Genomic DNA, 11,051 nt, shown 5'->3' on the forward strand with positions numbered 1-11,051 from the left:
AACGGGCAGAGCCGCGCAGGAGCCCTTGTGCCTGGCTGCTGGCCAGCCCCCCGTGACCTCGTCAAGGGAAAGGATTTCATTTTTCAGACACCCAGGATTTCCTGCAAGAAGAAAAACAACCCCAGAAGAGCCCACAGTTCAAAGCGGCTCCCATTTCAGCTGGCACCAACCTTGCTGTAACCAAAATTCCCCCTCTGGCGAGTGTAGACCTTTCCCAGTCAGAATTTAACCCCTGCCTCATTGCCCCCAAGGTGGCCAACTCGATGCATCAAGTTGTTGTGATCAGGATCAAACTTAATGATCCTGATTATGATGATTTTGAGGGGAAGATGTTTAGCGAGGCCCCATCCCATTTTCCACGTGTTATCCGGTGGCTGTCCTGCTTGCTGTTCACGCCCTGAGGCCAGGGCCTCCTGCCCGTGCTGCCCAAGGACACGGATGTCCCTGTGGTTCCCTCACCTTACAGCCCTGCTTTGAAAGATTCCCCCCCCCCATTTCCCTCTGCCCCCATCGATTAGTAATCAGCATTGCTGAGCCTCCACCATGATAGAGGATTTCTTTTCGCGTATGGCTGAATGTCGCATCTCATGTATGTCACATCTTCCCCCAAATTCAGGTAACAGCTGGCTACTCCTGTAGGACTGCGGATGCTCCACAGGCAGAGCACTTTCGATGAGACAATCAGGCATCGTCGTATGCTGCCCGTGTCTTTCGTGCTCCAAAATCCTCCGTAGGGCTCAACACATTGAGCCAACCGTTATCACGCTCTAACCCAAGCCCCCAGGCTTTCCCCACAGCGGCCCAGGGAGGGTCAGGTTGGCACCACGCGTAGTGCCCTGGCAGCACTGCGCTGCACGTGTGGTTGCTCCTCTACATTACACGGCCACCGCAGTGGCCGGGAGGTTGCGCAAGGGAAGGTTTCTCATGCCACCCCGGCCTGTGCAGCCCCACAGCACGTCCTGCACCAGCAGCACAGAGAGGCACAGACCCTGCTATGGGGCATGCAAGCACCCACCAGTTCCTACCCAAGGACCTTCTCTGGTACCCACAGCTCTGCTGGGGACACTCTCATGTCCTTCTGTCTCCAGTAGCAAGAGACTGTTGATGCTACCATGCCTTATGGTAGCTGCAGGGAGACAGGGCAGTCTCCTCGCCTCTGGTACCACCAGTTTGGGTGGGTATAGGTCAGTCAGCTGGCTTCCCACTGTCAAATAGAACCTTAATCTGAATTGCTCACAGATAGAAAGCAAATTATCAGACTTCAGGACACAACCCTAGGCCCAAACTCAGCAGCTTTGCAGGGGCAGCCCCTTGCAGAGATGCTGCTGTGGGCAAGGCAGCGACGGAGGTCTGCCCTTTCCCTGCAGGCGGGCAGGCTCTCAACAGGACATTTCTCACCGTGGATTTATAGGTTCTACAAGTCTTTGTGTGGGATGTTTGATCTCAGTCTGTGTAAATGACACAAGGACCTGTGGCAGGGCTGTCCGTTTGGCAGCCCAGCCTGTGGGCCGAGGGTCTGGGGCGGTGGGCAACTTCTGCAGCAGCATCCTTGCAGGCTGAGGCAGCCCTGGGCACTGATAAAACACACCAGTGAGATTTATTCCACGAGAGGAGCTGATGGCAGACCAGTCCCCTCCACACCATGAGTTGCACCCCTCGTTTGTGGCGAGCCTTCCCCACACCCCCAAGCCCCAGGAACAAGTTACCCCTTTCCTGAGCAGCTGCAGCACACACACACACTGGAAAAGCACTTAAGAAGCACCCTCACCACTGTGACGATGTGTTCACTTGCGAGTCTCAGACCGACACGCGGAAGAGAAGGGGCAATTGCATCTTAAACCCCATTCTGTGCCCTCAAAGCCCCCTTCACCCATGAGCTACCAGAGCCCAGCTGGGAGGCGAGACAGGTTGCTTACCTCTCCATTGCTTTAGCAACTGGGCAAGTTGGAAATACTCTTGAAAAGTCTGACACCACTTCAGGGCAGAGAAGTACTAACAGTTTAATTTATAAACTCCCGACCTGCCCTGGCTCGTCTCCGTTGAGATTAAATGCTTTTGCTAGTTGGTTCACAGAGAATAAAAAACAGTGTCATGGCTGATCAAAAGCAATGTCCTAGGCTGGCACACAGCCCTCCTCTTGTCAGTTCGGCTGCTCTTCCATGGGTGGTGAACCTTGTGTCCCCAAATAAACCAGACTCTGCCCTCCACCCTCAAAACTTGGCTGGCTCGTTACAGGGCAGAGGCAGCAGTGGTGATGTTTCTCCCGAGAACATGGCATCCTGCGCAAACACACCAGCAGTTCGTATCACCTCTCATGCACTGCCTAGCCTGCAGAGGACAGCTGCTGGCCAAGGCTGCCCGGAACCACACCTCCATCCAAGCCAGGCAAGTGAGGGAAGTGCCATTAAACACTTCATCTGTTGAGGGCACAGTTGGATTTCTGAGCTACCCAAGCATTGCAAACCTGAGGGCCACCACAGGACTGTGCATCAATTGGCTGCAAGTCACCTGGGTGTTAGATACCCAAGTGACCCCTCTGTTTACAGGGAGAGCTACTTATTTGATAAGAAACACTGGGCAGGAAGAGTCTCTCAAACAGCAGCCCTCTTCCCAATGTCAAGCGTGAGCTGCCACCACCCCAGCTTTTGTTAATTGGGATGAGACAGCAAGTGCTGCAGGGGTGAAAATCCCCAGATGAGGTCCCACCTACAGTGAAAAGGAGAGGAATGCATGAGCTGAGAGCTGATGGACACATCCATCAGCCTGAAAATGGTGACAGCCACTGGGTGAACCTCTAAGGTCAGAAAGTCCCTATTAACTGCCAAGAGATGAGAGCAGAAAGATCACTTTATTCTTGTATCCTTAGGCTCTTCCCACAGTTATCCACCACTCCGCTGTCACTGCTAGGGTCCTAGGCTTAACAGACACTTGTCCTAGTGCCAATGCCTGCCATGCTCCAAGCCGAGCAAGCTACTGCAAAACTATCTTGTTCCCCTTATGCCAGGGGAACTGATGGTCCTTGGGGTCCTGCGGCCAGCTGTTTGACAGGACTGCGGCCCTGTGGTAGCATGTCCCTTATTTGCACCCTGTTGGTGAGCGAGCACCAGGAGGGGCTGGGCTGCGTCTGTTGCCTGGGAAAGAGCAAGATATTCAGGCAAACTGCAAGCTGGCTTCCAACAGCTGCTTTTCTTGGAAAACAACTTTTCTTCAAGTAGTGCAGCTTGCACGTCACACCACAGCCTGGCTGCATACAGAAGAGGTACCGGCCAGCAGGTACCACTTCCTCCGTCACTGATGAAACCAACAGCACCGAAGCATTCCCGACACCCACAGGATGCAACTGGGAATCCAGAACCTCCTTTCAGATGCAAGGCTGGTGCAGGGTCTGGAAAACAAGTCTTATGAGGAGCCGCTGAGGGAGCTGGGATTGTTTACCCTGGAGAAAAGGAGGCTGAGGGGAGACCTAATCGCTCTCTGCAGCTACCTGCAAGGGGGTTGTAGAGAGGTGGGCATCCATCTCTTCTCCCAAGTAACAAATGACAGGACAAGAGGAAACAGCCTCAAGTTGTGCCAGGGGAGGTTTAGATTGGGTATTAGGGAAAATTTCTTCACCAAAAGGTTTGCCAAGCATTGGAACAGGCCATTCAGGGAAGTGACTGAATCACTATCTCTGGACGTATTTAAGAGACAGGTGGACGTGATGCTGAGGGACATGGTTTAGTGGTGGCTTTGGCAGTGTTAAGTAAATGGTTGGACTCGATGATCTTAGAGGACCCTTTTATGATTCTTCCAAGTCCCTCCCTGGTACGTAAATTGACTCTCGTAAAACAGCACAGGAGCTCAGACTTTAGGAACACAGGTCCAACAGCCAGTCAACAGTCTGCAAGTCAGCAATGTAAACGCAGCCCATCCTCTGAAGGCTCTACAGTAGCTTACCTGCAAAACCATTACGAGGACACGCAGTGGATGAGCCTCCCAGTCAGGGGGACCTCTGCTACAGAATTATGACCAGACTCCTCTACAGTTCTAGGTAGATCTTGAACTCTAGGAGGAGGCAGGAAGGAGGCCACCAGGAGTTTCCTTCATTTCAGGTAAGGAGAGGAGTTCTGCCATGCTGTGCTGCTCCTGAACGATACTGAAACCAGCGTTGTGCCCAAGAGGCAGGCCAAGACGCTTCTACACAGGTAAAAGAGGGGGGGGAAAAAAAAAAAACAAAACAAAAAACAAGGCAAAGCCATCAGTGGTCCTGAAGGAATACACACATTTCTGTGCTCTGGAGACATTGGAACCTGTACGTGACCAAACGGCCACGTGATGGCACCACAGCTTTGGGGAGCGAGGACACACCACTTCAGAGTTAAGACTAAAACCCTCTAAACCCCAAAAAGGTAGTACTGGTCTTCTCAAACTCCCATCACAAAAGGGAGCCAAAGGAATTTAAGTAATAAAAAAGAGTAATTACAGTCACTTTGAAACAAATAAGTCAAACCTCTTCTTTTTAAAAGTGTGTTCCTTCTGCACTTGGATTTATAAGGAATAATAATAATTAAAAAAAAAAAAGAGATAGCCAAAGGAAAGTTGTGGTACTACAGCAGAGATCTGATGGTTTATCCAGCCATGATAACACATGAACTAAGTCCACAGGTTTGTTTTCTCACAAGCAGCACTAAACATCTATTTAATGAGACCCCATCAGTTAAAAAGAGGGTCTTACAATGTGAAGAACTCCAAAATGGACCACTTGTGCCTTGGGTGCAGCGAGTGTTGAGGATGCAGGTCAAACCCACCTAGTGCTCTAGGCAGAAAAGTTATACTAATTGTTCAGCTGCCTTAGAGCAGAATACACAGAAGAAAAGCAGGATTTAATGAAATAAAGGTAAAAGGGAGTAAGTGTGGTTATCTGAAAGGCGGCTCTCTAGGATCAGACACAGCTGAGACACTAAGAGCGTGACCAAGTCAGGAAGGTCACTCGGCAGCAGCTGGAGACAGGCTAACACATTGCCCATAGTCTCGTTGGTCCTGTGGGGATTTAAACCCTGGAACATCCAAGCTGAAGATGTTGGGTTTTCAAGCAGCAACTCCCAGGGGATGCCAAGAACCCGTCTCCTTCATGAAAAAACAGCGCATAAGAGGATGGGGCCTTTGCACAGTGCTCCAGCTCTACCGGATTCAAACTGTGATCTCTCTACAAGAGACTCTAGAAGGGGAGATACATTTGTCAATACACAGCTCAAAGAACCTCAAGGTAAGGTGCCTTGCATTTTCTGTCAAGTCATCGCTCACATACACACGTTCATTCCGTGGGCAGCTTTCAGGCACCGGAAAAAAAAAAAAAAAAACAAAAACAGAACAGCAAAGCAGCAGCATGGGGAACTGCTCTGGCAGCGCTTCTTACATCTGACATGTCCACAGCTCCACCTATTAGCTCCCCAGGCCCCAAACTTTAGGAGTGCTGAGAGGGTAGCTGGCGGTCTGTAACACGGTAAACCAAAATAGTTCAGGGAGGGGATTTGACAGGCACTGCATCATAGAAGACACAGAAAACAGCATCCATTGGTAACTCAGTGGGACGGCTTTTAATCCACATCACCAAGGTCTTTGCAGAGAAGAGACCAAAACGTTTTCCAACAGACTGAAATGTTTTCCAAGAGAGCTATATTCTACTCAACAGAGGAGACAGATGTTTAAAGTCCAGCACAGATAATGCTGCTTCTGCTGTCAGTGCCCATAGTATTTGGGGAAGGGAAGGAGGAAACAAGGTTGATCTTCCATTTAGGTAGAACCTGGGTCCCATCTAGCCAACAGCTATTGATAAATGCAGATGACCACAAAATTTTAGCACAAGCAAGATCACACAGGAGACCTTGTGTCTCCATCTCTCCTGCATGAAGAAACAGCCAATAAAAAGTTTTTATTGGAAGTTGAAAAGGAAAAAGAGAGACTATGGACTTCAATGACATCAAATGATAGTTCAGACACTTAAGCCAAACTTACATGCTACTAGGGCTTGAATCAACCACTCTTAGAGAAATGGCTTGTTTTCTATTGTTCAAGAAAATTCTACCAGAAAGGAGTAAGTATATTTTAATACCGAATGCTACTCAGGAACCATGTTCTGAGAGCCAGATGAAGGTATCTCCCTCAGGTTCCCCAGGAGGAGGTCTGGTACCATGCAAGTGTCATTAAACACAGCAGTTTCTGAAAGCAATGTTACCTCATCTAACTTTAGAACAATTACCTTTTTGCTTCTTGCCTTATTTTTCCTTTCCTGCTCCCAGGAGAACCTTTATGTGCACACCTGCATGCACAGGAACAGGGAGAAGAGTGAAGCCTGAGATGTTTTGGTTTCTGCCTAAAGGCATTAGGAATACAGGACAGCCTTAGGCCAGCATCTGATGCTAGTTTGTCGGGGTCTTCAAGAGGTCAATCCTCGGTCATGAGAGCTAGTATTAGAGCAGCATCCTTAACATTAAAAAAGCCCTACGTGCTTCTACCAGCTAAGCCTCTCTAAAATGTCTATGACACAGAGATCGCTAAAAATAGATGGGTCAGATTCTACATAGGCCACTCTCAGAAGACAAGCAGACTGGCACATACCTATTCATATAAAAGGTATCACTGAGCCACTCATTTGGGCACCAGGAAATCTCTTTGACAGAGTAAACGCCCTAGGAAATAACAAACAAAACGCGCATCTCAACCTATTCTCCAAGCTTTGTCCCCAGCGTTCCACCAAAGCAGTTGACCTGGAACAGAATTCCCTCCCCAGCTATTTGATAAGGTTGATCCAACAGAGAAAAGAAAAACCTCAGACTATGCCTGGCACTGCACCAGCACAGGCAAGCTTAACAGAGCCACGTCACACGGCTGTACAGAAGAAAACTGGAATGAGGCCAGTCACACATGTCCACGTTACTCAACATTGTAAGATAAGCCTTCATGTTTACCACAGGGTAAACCAGACCACAGAAACGCTATCGCTGAGCATGAACCATTTCGAGGGAGAAAAGGAGGGAGAAAAGGAGGGAGAAAAGGAGGGAGAAAAGGAGGGAGAAAAGGAGGGAGAAAAGGAGGGAGAAAAGGAGGGAGAAAAGGAGGGAGAAAAGGAGGGAGAAAAGGAGGGAGAAAAGGAGGGAGAAAAGGAGGGAGAAAAGGAGGGAGAAAAGGAGGGAGAAAAGGAGGGAGAAAAGGAGGGAGAAAAGGAGGGAGAAAAGGAGGGAGAAAAGGAGGGAGAAAAGGAGGGAGAAAAGGAGGGAGAAAAGGAGGGAGAAAAGGAGGGAGAAAAGGAGGGAGAAAAGGAGGGAGAAAAGGAGGGAGAAAAGGAGGGAGAAAAGGAGGGAGAAAAGGAGGGAGAAAAGGAGGGAGAAAAGGAGGGAGAAAAGGAGGGAGAAAAGGAGGGAGAAAAGGAGGGAGAAAAGGAGGGAGAAAAGGAGGGAGAAAAGGAGGGAGAAAAGGAGGGAGAAAAGGAGGGAGAAAAGGAGGGAGAAAAGGAGGGAGAAAAGGAGGGAGAAAAGGAGGGAGAAAAGGAGGGAGAAAAGGAGGGAGAAAAGGAGGGAGAAAAGGAGGGAGAAAAGGAGGGAGAAAAGGAGGGAGAAAAGGAGGGAGAAAAGGAGGGAGAAAAGGAGGGAGAAAAGGAGGGAGAAAAGGAGGGAGAAAAGGAGGGAGAAAAGGAGGGAGAAAAGGAGGGAGAAAAGGAGGGAGAAAAGGAGGGAGAAAAGGAGGGAGAAAAGGAGGGAGAAAAGGAGGGAGAAAAGGAGGGAGAAAAGGAGGGAGAAAAGGAGGGAGAAAAGGAGGGAGAAAAGGAGGGAGAAAAGGAGGGAGAAAAGGAGGGAGAAAAGGAGGGAGAAAAGGAGGGAGAAAAGGAGGGAGAAAAGGAGGGAGAAAAGGAGGGAGAAAAGGAGGGAGAAAAGGAGGGAGAAAAGACCCACACCAACCCCAAACGCCCAGCACCAACCCCAAACTAAAAGCCACCCACCTTCTGCAGCACTCTAAAATTGAGAGAAGCTATTGCTGAAATTCAGTTAAAGAAAGCATTAACAACAAAAAAAAATATTCCAGTGGTTTATTCCACACTTTCATAGATACCAACTGGGCCATTCCCAGAACCCGTGCATGGCAGACCTTCCTCGCACCATCAGGTCTAGGCTGTGGCTCCAGGGCTTCAGTGTACGCACACCCACCCATCGTGGAGGCATGTCACCCAAGGTTAATCAGCTTTCAGTGAATCCACCCAGGAAGCAGGAGCAGGTATTTTGGTAACACCTCCTACTCACAAATATCCTAACCAGCAAAACTGGCATATGTCGACTTTAAAACATCAACTTTGAAATGCATCTATAGAAACAGTATGACAAATCTAAAATGGATACACATTATCATGCCATTTGGCCCTTTGGTCTCAGGGTAGTGGTACTTACTCATCACCAATTTAACTGTTCGTACAATACGCAGCTTGATTATTAAAAAGAATATCAGTCTATCTCCTTAGAAAATCTAAATTTTTATTATACATACTGTATTACACTGAAAATACGTACCCAAAGACAGAATATCTTGAATTTACAACTGTACAAAAAAAAACCAATAGAAAACATACAGGCTATGCTATAGATGTAACATTTTACAAAATGACAGTTCTTGTTAAAGGCACCAGATTCCCAGAGGGCTCTGGCTTAACATTTTTTAGTCTTTTTTTTCCAGTCAGATCTTACTATGAAAATGTGATTCACTCAAACTGTATCATGTCAAAATCTCAAGCTTCTTTCATTTAGACAAGTGGTTTGCACTTTGACACAACTTAGTGAGAGAAGTGACCAATTTCAAACCGAGGCGTCAAGCAACTACCAAAGGCTCCTCCCCATCGCACCCAGCGTCCCACAGTATTTAACTGAAAGATTAAATGGCAAAGCTAACAGTGAAAATCAAGTTAACCCACAAAATACTGGCCCAATACTAGAATGTTAACCGTACTAAGCCTAGACTGTTCTGTATGGAGGTAACTACAAAGCACTAGAGTAGAAAAAAAGAGTTCTGTCTAACGGAAGATGGAATCTATGATCAGAACTCTTGCTCAGCATCCTCCTTGGGCTCACCTTCTTCATTACACTCATTTCACTTTCTGATCCTTATGGCATTCAGGAGCTGTAGGGCAAGTTGTTAAAGAACGCTGGGTATGCATGCATGTGTTCTTTCTCCCCTAAGAATAAAAGTGTTGGATAGGACGGGGAAAAAACACAAGCCACTTTCATCACTTCTTTCTCCAGTATTCCACACTCTAAAAATCAAATAAGCTAACTGATATCATGCCTAAGCTTGCACAGACAGGTGCTTCTTTGCAAGCAAGGGCAAGAGAAGCTGAGACATCCTGCCTTGCTGAGGTGCGGTAACACACTTTGGAAGTTTGGGCTTGCTATTTCCTAAAATTTCATGCTTGGATAAAGGGAAAGAGGAAAGAACACAAAGCTTTAAGAAAACTACTTCTCTGGTCAATTTCTCAGTACATCTGCAAGTCATTCGAGAGTCAACAAATGTTTTTGTTTAATCTTACAGCACACATTGAGCCTCAATGGATAGAATCCAGCTAACATCCAAGTGACTGAATATTCAAGACAAAAAAAATATTAAGTTCCAGGGCCAGATTTTGTTCTGTATGCAACAATCCCATTACATTGGAATTTAAATGCTGATGTTGCCCTTTCTGAATTGTCTGGCATTATCCCTACTTTCAGGTCACTGGCTTGACGATTTCATTCTCTGAATGAAAGAGCTCTACGTAGTTTTACTTCTTACCATATCATTTTAACAATGTTGCAACAGTTTCCCTTTCTTCAGGCATCTAAAAAAAGCTTTCTAGATTCACAGATGAAGTTGAAGTAATGCTCTAGTATTGAGGGTCATAAAGTCACTTTTAAAAATAAATTATTTTTTCAGTGTTAAATTGTCTCAATCTAATGACTTAACGGAATTAAAAATATACTATGCTTCTATTTAAATTTTCAATTTATTGCATATGATTGACTTTAGACAAACAGGCCTGGAGGCCAACTTTGTTATGCAGCAAATACAGATAGGTAGCAGCATGGTTAAGCTTCCTACACACTACTGCACTCAAATGACTCAGCTGCATTCTAGAAGGGTGTCTTAAAGAGGAGAGGGACAGCACAAGCCTGAAATGCAGACTTCTGCCAACTAAGTTTAGTGAAGGACCCCCCACTAATCTCAAGTAAGCCAAAAGAGCCATCACACAGCAGCTCCTGATCACTACCAAACTGCAAAGACTCTTTCTTGCATCAGCAATTCACAGTGGCAGTACATGCCCATTAAGTCAGCCAATTTTCTAAAAGTTCTTTCTTAAAAATTGTATTTGGTACTTGCAGCTTATCTAGCAAGCAGGAACAGAAGTATCATACATGTTTACATGTATGTAAATCACAAGAAATCTTTAAAAATCTGAATGCAGACAAGAAAAGGAATGTCACTTTTCTTAACCTTTCTTTTAAGAGATTAATACTTTCATGTTCTATTGTTAGCCCTTACTGTGTAACACACTATAATCAAATAAGTTAACCATAAAAACGCATTTCTACTGAATTCATTCTAAAAAACTAAAACCCACTACTCATCCTCACTTGTCAGGCCGTTTTCTATCTGTTTAAAGAAAAATCGCAATCAGAATCACAATCTACATTGCTTCTGAAATGGGATAAATACGTGGAAGAGAGCCCCCAGTGTGACAGTTATACGCGAGTAACTTTCACACTAATACATGCATAACGCTCCGTAATGGTAGTGGGTACCATCAAAGAACTCCCCCACTACAAGAACTAGAACATTCTGTCTATTTGCTTAAATAAAGTTAACAAATGTATACTTTTGGTCACATCTTAAAACACTGTAGAATACAGATCTTCTCATTATTTATACTTGCCCTGTCCTGTTGGATAATTTGTTTGAAAAAACAAAAAAATAAAATGCAATAAAAATTTCCCAGTACAAAAAGACTCTAATGAATCATTTAAACCTCTTTGTTAGTATAAGCGTACTTATGGGAT

The sequence above is a fragment of the Larus michahellis genome, chromosome 5, assembly GCF_964199755.1.
Source record: "Larus michahellis chromosome 5, bLarMic1.1, whole genome shotgun sequence".
In the NCBI taxonomy this organism is placed as follows: domain Eukaryota; kingdom Metazoa; phylum Chordata; class Aves; order Charadriiformes; family Laridae; genus Larus; species Larus michahellis.